This window comes from Stegastes partitus, unplaced genomic scaffold (genome assembly GCF_000690725.1).
Source record: "Stegastes partitus isolate 25-593 unplaced genomic scaffold, Stegastes_partitus-1.0.2 Scaffold141, whole genome shotgun sequence".
NCBI classification, from domain to species: Eukaryota; Metazoa; Chordata; class Actinopteri; family Pomacentridae; genus Stegastes; species Stegastes partitus.
The window spans coordinates 741,728-751,622 of record NW_007577872.1 but is presented as its reverse complement, the minus strand read 5'-3'; positions in this window follow the sequence as shown (position 1 = coordinate 751,622).

The following is a 9,895-nucleotide window of genomic DNA, read 5'->3' as shown; positions in this document are numbered from 1 at the left end:
TTCTAGGTAGGTTTGTTGGTTTTGTTTGAAAATAAATTCTAAAAAATCTAAATTTTTGCATTTTTTCTTGTAATTTATGGCATTATAACTGAGTTCTCTCCCATTCTTCATGGTTGTTCTGCTTCCATAGAGGTGCAGGACTTTATGTTGGAGTGAAAAATGTTACAGAAACCACGATGCAGCTTAGAAAATCTAAAAAAAATCCATGGACACATTGAAAGGCGTGTTGTCATTGGAACAATGTGCAAAATGACACCATTTATCAACCAAAAACTGGAAAAACGATGAATTTTCAGATCAGCTTTTTGGATGTTTGAGCTTACAATTGGGGCATTTCATCAACATCTCTTTTCCTACACGTCTCAGCTGAACATTGATTTACCAATCGACCAATAAAATGGATGAAGACACCTTCAGCACGGTGAAACATCTTCCTAGTATGTAGAGACTGTACAACTGTCAGTACTGAAATATTTATCGTATGTGGAGCCTCCATCTGCTCCAGTGTTGGCCCACATTGGTAAAACGGCCATACAGGCTGATTCCAGTGGGAGTTTTTTCTAATTTTTTTGTAAAATACAGTCTAAAAAATGTGGCTTTTGCATTTTTTTTCTTGTAATTCATGGCGTTATAACTGAGTTCTCTGTCCTTCTTCATGGCTGCAGTGAAAAATGAGCCCACAGTGAAGAAAAATGTGCAATAAAACAAACTGCTCTGCAACTTAGAAACCCCAGAAGCATCTATCTGCCATCAGCGTAAGATTCTCGCCCAATCCGCCTGGTAATGAGGAGGATGTTTAAGCAGGTTATTACCGCTAAAAATCCACACGGAAAATAAAGAAGCGGACCTGATTGTGAAGTTAATGCGGCGTGGACGCGTTTTACAGCCGCTTTCAATCTCTCATAGATAAACCGCTAGATCACTTTAATTAGACAATGTGTTAATTGACTGCAGGTCCTGGGGTGTGATGTGTCAACATTAGTCTCCATCAACGGCGACCTCCCCCGGGCTCGACGCGATACTGAGAGTGATTGAGGGCTTGGTGTCTGTTATTTTGGGCTTTTTTTTGTTGGTGTGTGACCCAGCGAATCCATACGAATGTGAGCTGGAAGGAGGAAGCCCAGCGTGTGGTCCATCGCTTCGCCGTGGTCTGACATTATTACAACGCCTGGCTGCTCTCCTCGGATTCGCCCGTGTTTGGGAAATGGCAAAGGACATCAGCATTACAAGGTATGGCACTCGGCTAAGGCAAAAAAAAGGTCAAGCTGCAGCGTTCCTCTGAGACTTGGAAGCCGCAGTTTGATATTCTCTAAGTCGTGGATGTTCGAACCGGGCAGAGCGAGAGGACGGCGGTGGGAAGCAGCAGCCCGACGTCGTCCCGGAATAAAAATTAAACGTGGACAATTAAAATATTTCTCTGCAGCTCAGACTTCCGTGATTGGACGCGGTGCAGTCGTGGTGAGTTGCGACAATCACACGCGCGTCATAACGAAGCCATTAGGCCCGATGGACGCTGCCTCTAAAGCCTCCCGTCGAAACCGGTTGGGTTTCTGCTTCCACACAAGCTCCGGAGCCTTTTAGCGGCCTGATGTGATGGCGGCGGCGGCATCGTGCTGCAGGAGCAGGAGCAGGTGCAGCGCGTCCTGATTGGACGGCTTCCTGAATAGCCTCCTTAATGCGGCAGCGTTCCCGCGCCGGGCAGAGCTTTAGCATTATGTGACACTTCTAAGTGCATCCAGTGACCTTTAGCAGGAGTTATAAAATGCTAAAATTGTGCTGACCCAGTTAGCTTCTGGTAAAGGAGAGAGAGGAGCCGAGGTTTTTTGTTTTTTTATTTTATTTTTTGTGGATGCAGTCGTGATTCTTCTGGTTGTTTTTTTTTTTTTGCAACAGAATCTCTCCTTCCGACTGAAAACCTCGTTTATTCCGAATGGCTAAAACCACATAAAGCTTTCAGACGTGCAACACGAGCCGCCGTGCAGCATGTGACTCATCCTATAGATGGAATTTAGAAAGCTTTAGACGCACTGCGAGCGGCTCGAGCGACATAACATGCTTTTAAAACGGCGCTGGAAGGAAACCGGAGGTCGGGACGGAGGCCGACCCCGACTGTTTGGGAGCGGCAGCCAAGATGTCTGAGCTCTGGAGCCCAGTCAAGACCTCGCTTTTTTCATTCATGTTTTGTGGCACGTGGCTTCTTGCCACGACATCATACTTGCACTGCAAAAAAAAAAGAAAAAAGGGCAAAAAACAGGGGGAGAGAAATTTGTAGACACTAATTAGAGCAGGATTAGGGGAGAAGGAGGGAGGATAGATGGAGGGATAAAGACAGCCGAGGCTCGCTGGAAGGCCTACATTATTTATGATATTCTACTTTTTTTTTTTTTTTTCTCCCCCTCTCAGTCTTCCTGAAGAGCAGACGGCCACCAGGGTGGAGGGAGAGGGGAAGAAAAGAAACAACTTTATAATGTATTAGCATCAGTAATTTAGCCTGAGGGGTGAGATGGGCTGATGGAAAGTGAGCGGGAACACGACCTGCCTCCACATCCTAAATCACCTTCCCACTCTGCACAAACTCAACGCTACACCAGGCTCCGTCCTTGTTAGTGGCTGCTTCTCTTTTTCTTTTTGCACACTGGACGCTGCATATAATGACCATAAAACCACAAATATACCCGCCGGTGGGGTTGATAAAGTATTCTGCTGGAACATTTCTGCAGGATGTCGGATTCTCTCTGACTCTTAATCGACTCGTGTTCTGAGAGAATCCTGCAGAGAACCTGAGCGCTAACGGCCCGGAACATGTGCTCGCGTGACATTTTGCGCCTTCAAACGCCGCTCAGGAGAGCCGGCATGCGTCCCGACGCGCCTCCTCCAGAGGAGATCTGGAGAATTTCAAACGCGACGCAGCCGGCTCGACTGATGAATCGCCAGATACGGGCGACCCGCCTCCGCGCGGGGTTCTCGCCGCGGTAAAAAGGACCACTCGAGCCGAGGCCCACGCCGGCGCCGCCTTATGCTAATTTCCCCGCGGCGCTCTTGACAACAAAGGGAAGCGAGAACATGAAACGAAACATCGAGGGGGTTAAAAACGTGGAAGATGCTGATACTTAACGGCCACTTTGTTCCTGAAGCTACGTTTTCATTTCGATTACAGCAGGTTTTCTAAGAAGAGATGAATGTTTGACTCAAAGAAGAAGTGGCAGAAGCCGTATTCATTTTGCATTCAGGCTGTCAGTCACAATGCCATTATGCTGAGAGGTTCCTCAAGAAGAAGAAAAAAACACCAGGAAAAAGGAGTTGTCACGCCGCTGCAGGGACGCTTCCTCAGAATTACCTTCATGAATATTATAAATGACAGTTTGTCTCAACGCGGCCACGGCGCCGGCGCCGGCTAATATCTGAGGTTGAGGCTTTGACAAGACTCGGACAGGTGCAGTGAGAGTGCATCAGCCTCGTGCACACGCCTCGGAGGACTCGCCGCCGCCGCCGCCGCCGCCGCCGCCGCCAACCACCCCGAGAGCCCACAGCGGCGTCAATCCTCCCGCAGGTAGCGGCAGAACACGACACGGCCGACCGACCCGGCGGAAATAAGAACGAGAGAGAAAAACCTCTGGACCGGAGCCGAGCTGCGAATTTACGGTCGATGTTGCGGCCAGCGAAGCAAACAGTCGGCCGGCTGAGATTCATTTACATTTATATTTCAGGATTTTAGTCGGGAGGAGTTAAGATCACGGAGGTTCTGGGGATTCGGGATAAGAAAGGTCAGCGGAGCTGGAGCTTCTGAAAAGTCACCCGGATGAGCGTTCAGCTTCAGGTTTATAGGTCGGAGCGTCTCTGATGCTTCATTTATAAGAATATGTTTGGACAAATTTTACATATTCTCCATGTGGTGATCGTACCATCGATTCGATTAATTGTTCAACCCGACTTTGGAGCATTTCGTCAGGACTTGAGAAAACGCTTTCGTGATTTGAATACAGTGGTGCCTCGATAATCCGACACTAAATGTAAAAACTCAAGATGGAGGTTCAGGTACAAGGAGGGCTTGATGCTGGAAGGCTCATTAGTTGTTCATATTTATTGTTCATAGTTGTTATAATAACTAGTGTATTGTTAGAACACTACGCATCGCTGGATTTCACGCCTAACTGACTGGGGCGCTTGTGCACATTCTGGCCACTTCCACCCCGGGGCAGCGCTCTGACGGGGTGGAAGTGTCCAGAACACACAGGCAGTACTTGGCTGCTGATGCTAGTTTAGTTAGCGCTCACACTTCTGTTTCCTCCATCGGTGGCGGCGGGGGAGTGGCAGATACGCTCCACCGTTACCATCCATGTTTACTTCCATAAACACTGAGCACGCTCGCTGCGTGTGACGTCGTCGTGTCCTCTTCTGCGCATGCGGGACACTTTTGGCTCGTATGAAGTTCACACAGCAGATCACATACAAGTCGCATTGAACTGGAAACGTGAAGGAAGTCACAAAGAAATCCTCATTGAGCATCAAGTCCTGCAGTGTGAACGTAGCCAATCTGTGGGATTGTTCAGTCAGATAATACGCCGTCATCCTGATTGGTGACATTAAATGTCATGTCAGAGTCACAATCCAAGGCTGTCGATGTGTTAAGGCTGTTTTTATGGGTTCTGTTGGTTTTTCATTAAAACCTGTCGGATAGCAGGTTTAGGATTGTTAAGGGTCAGATTATCGAGTCATGACTGTACTCCGATCTCTGGGGTCAAAGTTCAACAGATCTTCACGCTGTCAGAGTTAAAAGTTTTAATTTAAGGCTTTTAAAGACTTTTTTAGTGCATAAACAACGAACCTCTCTTCCTACAGCAGAGTATCGGACTGAAAGAAACGCAAAACAATAAAGAAATAAATGATATGCTGTAGTTTTAGTGATGTGTTGTGACTTTATCAGAAGACTGCAGCTCCTATGATTCCACTCGTCTGTATCGCAAGTTCAGTGTTATTTCAATAAACTGTTCAGGCTTAGTTTTGTGCTTTTTCTGATCTTCTTCCTCTGTAGCCACGATTTGTTGAGAGTTTTTAGCTAAAGCTACCTGGAAAAGACTCTCCTTGAAGGTCCAGTCATGGTTCTGGTGCCATTAAAGACTTTCAGCACCTCAACAACAACAACAACTTTCCACTAAAGAACAACAAATCAAAGCAATGATGAATGTCTTTACCAAATAAAAACATTCTCTAGCATCTGGAGATCATGAATCAGATATTTCACTCGTCTGTGCTGCAATTTCAAATAATTGCTCAGTCCTGGTTTTGAGCATTTTTTTTTCTGATCTGCCACCTTTAAAGTCATCATTTATTTTGCTATATTGAGCAAAAGCTCCCTGACCGAGGACCCGTGTGAAGGTTTTAAAGACACGCTGGTCACGGTTCAAGATATCCACAAACTTTCTGAAAGCAAATTTTCAACTTTGCTGCTTTTAGAAGACTTTTGACTGAAATATGAGGCACAGCTTCAGTGGGAGGCTTCATTCGTTGTTCATCCAAAAGGCAGCAGCTCTGGAAGCTGTTCTGGTCCAAACTGTGATGTCAGGATTATTTCTGATCGACTGTCCAGCACCGATATTAAACATTTTGTCAAAAAAAAGTTTCAGACTGTTGCAGTGATTCATATCTTCTGAAACCATCGTTTGTTTTGGTTTTTTCAGCTAAAATAAAGGACCTGATGACGGTTCGGTCACGCTTTTGAATGCGTTATTGACGACCTCAACAAAGAAACTCATTTTCCACAGCAGACTGTATGCAGGGATGTGGGCTTTTTTTTTCATCAGCTAAAGATACGCGGTTAAGAAAGAAGGCTAAGAAAGACTATAATCAAGGCCCAAGGTATCTGCACGCTTTTTAAATGCATTAATATTTGCTTTGAAAGATTCTTTTAAAGCCTCGATAAAGAAAATCAAACACTGTTAGCACAAGAATTCACGAATGAGCAACATGGACATGGTCTAAAGCCCAAAGATCTGCAGTGTACTGTCACAAAGGAGGAAAGAAACCGAAAATATCCACATTTCAGAGGCCACAATGACAGAATGCAGATGTTTTTGTCCGTCTATGTGGAAGTTTCTTAACCCCAACGTGCATGTCCGTGTAAAACCGGGTAGAAAATTTGCTAAATATAACAAACAAAATGCATCATGTTGGTCTGCAGGTTGTTTTGCTTCAGTTTGATGTGCATGTATATAGAAATATCGTGCTAAACTGACAACACAAGTCACCTCACATGGTAAAGGTCTTACAGAACAAACATGGGAAAACAAACAAATCCAAAGTTTCATGTTGGTTTTTCTTTGAGCAGCAACAAACGTTTAAAACATGAAAGCACCCAGCGCATGTCAAAAACCACGAAACAGCCCATAATACTGAGTCAAGAATCCAACATACGGCTGAGCCAGAACCAAGGCAACCAAACAGCTCTGAGCTGAGTTTATAATATGAACAAATATGATATAGCTCACCTTTTCTTTAAAAAAATCCCAAAAAAGCACCAATAAATGAATTTAAAGCAACTTTACACAACAGATCTTGATGCACACGGCAGGACTCACTTTGTTCTGAATGATCACTGACACCGAGGACTGCTGGGATCGATTTTTGAGACTTCCTGATGCTGTAAAGCACTTTTGATCTCCATCTAAACCATACTTAGATGGTTTTATGCCTGTAAGCTGCTGGTTTGTGCTGCTGTCTCTCTGCACCTGGATGCTCCTGGAAGAGGTTCTCAATGAATGCTGCTAAATTAAAACACACAACATCAAATAAAAAAACGACAATATGATAGTTTTAAACGTCAAAAGTGAAGGATTCCACGTTTTTTTCTCTCTTTGCCTGGCTGGTTTGACTTCGTGCCACATTTTCCAAACCCTCAGTTTAAATGCGTAAAACGCTGTCATGGCGCAGTTGTTCGTGTTTCCAGCTAAACACGTCCAGTTTAACGACAAAATCAAGCCTTCAAAACTTCCATAATCACTCCAACAAACAGCTGAAGCCTTAAACTGGTCAAGTTTCGCTATTTTTCCTCCGTGAGAGTCGCTCCGGCAGCACAAAAAGCGAACAGAGACACTTTTACGCACCAAAAATCAGCCACAACCACGAAGCCCGTCAGCCACCATCCCATAATATGTCCCGCAGCCATCACAATCCCAATGAAAGCGTCTTACCTGAGCACCGAGCTGCTGCTCTCTGACTCTGTTCCAGGTGAATACTGATGTTTGAGAAGTTTCTCCTCCTGAAACCGGAGCAGGTTTGTTGGGATATTAAAGCGCAACGAGTTGCTCCGATTAGAAACGATAGAAATCCGTGTTTCTGGGACTTTCTCTGCTCCTCCTGTTTGTACTTTGTGTCTTTGTTTGCGTCGGTCTGCTTTGTTTGAGTAGAAATAAATCCGTTTTTGCCGTCTGTCCGCATCACCGAGCAGGAGCTGCTGCTGCTGGAGGCCAATTGCTGCAGGTGCGCAGCTGCGTTGCCAGGTTGGTGACAGTTTCCGCCCTTTCATCCATGTGCATTAGAGAACAGTTTCATCTGTACATAGTAGTGTACTCTCTCTATATAAGATATAATCTGCCCAAATGATCCTCCACCACCTCACTAGTTACTCATTTACTTTCCAGCAGCACCACTGTGTTGCTGCAGAGAGGCGTCAAATCTGGCAACCAGAAGCAGGTTGTTCCTTATGTGAGGCCTTGACCTCCATCTTGTGCATGAATTGTGGAGCTGTTTGGAGTATTTTTTTTATGAATTATGTGCAACAGCTGCATCCCTAAATAACGTAATTCTCAGCTGCCATGTGGGCAACGGGTTTGGCACGACGCGCAATAAACCAAAAATACACACTGGAAATAAACAAACGGAGCATTTTTTACTGTCTGCTGTCAGGCTGCCAGCGTGATGTTAGTCATGGAGCTACCAGGTCACAAAAACACAACACATGTACATATTTAACACCCAATAATGATGACATGTAACACAGCAGGCGTGGATCACAGAGTTAAAGATGAACGTTCAACCTGCATTCCTTTTAACAGCCAGCGAGAAAATGAACCAACTTTCCACCCGTGAATGTTCCCTCAGTAGGTTATTTTCTAATTAGTTTATGGTCTCCATCATTTGTTTACTTCAATACAAAGCGTGATTGAAAAGTTCTGTCTATAAAAGTCAAAATAATAACACTTTTACGGTACTTTTCAAGGTGGGTAAGAACACAAATGATAAGAAATAAAACGTAGTGGAGAAAGTAGCATTTATAAAATGGGATTTAAGAGTTGTAGGCACTAAGTTGTGTCTTCATGGATTTCTTGAATGTGGAGCGTGAGGAGCGTTCTCTGATGAAACCAAACGTAAATCCATCCTCAGTGAAGTTATCTCGTTGTGCGAGTGACGCTCTGCTCCTGGTGCTCCTGCAGCACCTGTAATGCTCCCTGGAAAGTCCATGTAAAGCAGCAACTGTGTCAAAACAGCAACACTCAAATTTTAATTTTGAGAAAGGAGGAAATCTCAGGGAACTAAATCTGTTGACATGTGGAGAGCGACGCTTGTGTCGCCGAGGCCTTTAAATCCTGCCGGTAATCAAAGCATCGGAGGCATCATGTGTCACTGTTTGGGACATCTGCACCAATTATTCTCCCTCAGACGCCTCCAGATGTTACAGTAGAACATCAGTCAACGGATTTCTGGTGCAGAATTGAGGAAATGATGAAGGAAAGCAAAGATCCCAAACCGATCCACCCTCTCTCCGGTTTTGGAAACTGCAGCTCTTCCACTGATGAGCTGCTGGTTCTCCTCTTGTTTCCTCCTCTGGTCGCCGTGATGATCTTCAGCGTGCAGGTTGGACCATCCAGCTGCTGACCGACACAGAACCAGATGTTTTGTACCAGAAATCACACATGTGTTCATTTGCTCACCATCGACAGACTCTTTGATCCCATCTTCCCAACTATGGTCCAGTTTAAAGGAAACTCGATGATGGTCTGTTTTAAATGTGCATCGCGTCCTCGAGTCACAATCAGATTCTCCACTTGTTCATCTCGTCTGGTTTCAAAAGTCCAAAACAGCAAATTCCAACCTCGAGGCTTCAAAACTGTACTTCCACCATCCAGTGTGTGGCGATACGTCCATCCTCTGTACCCAACATGTTCTGGAAGCATTCCTGCAAACCTTTTAGCAGCTGCTGAAGCGGTTTTGAAACCCCTGACCTCCCCTCTGTTGAAATATGCTGCACTGAGAAGGTTACCGTGCACATAATAGCAAATATCAACCTGAGAAAATGAGACTTTTCCACTCCCTTTGTTTGTTTGAACTCACTCCCTGAACTATAGGTGTAGATTTCAGCAGGACTCGTTATTTAAAGACGTGCATTTGTCTCTCCAGTAAAGGACTGTATGTTGAGGAAGTGCTACAACATTTACTCATTTTGCATTTAAAAAAAAGTCCATTTCCACATAAAACCGATGCAGAAAACACACAAACTGGTGCATAAAAACTCTCCACAATGCAGGAAATGAAGTGTTTCAAGGAATCTCCACCTTTTTTCGGTGCCCTAAACCACAGAGGACCACCTGGTTGGAGAACGTTAGTGGTTAAACACCTGCTTAGACTAACCAGGGTCATGTTTAAGAGGTGAGCTACTTGGTTCAGGTTAGAGTAGGACTGGTCAAGATGAAAAGAACGATACATGTACGGTCAACTGAGTAGAAAATTTGTTGAGTCACTTTGCAAGAAAAAAGGTTCTTAGATGTGAATATGTTTGGTTTCTTTCCTCCTGCATGACAGTAAACTGTTTGTCTTTGGGTTGTGGACGAAACAAGATGTTTGTTAAGTTGAACTTTAGGGGAAAAACGGATAATTTTGCACCATTTTCTGACACTTTCAG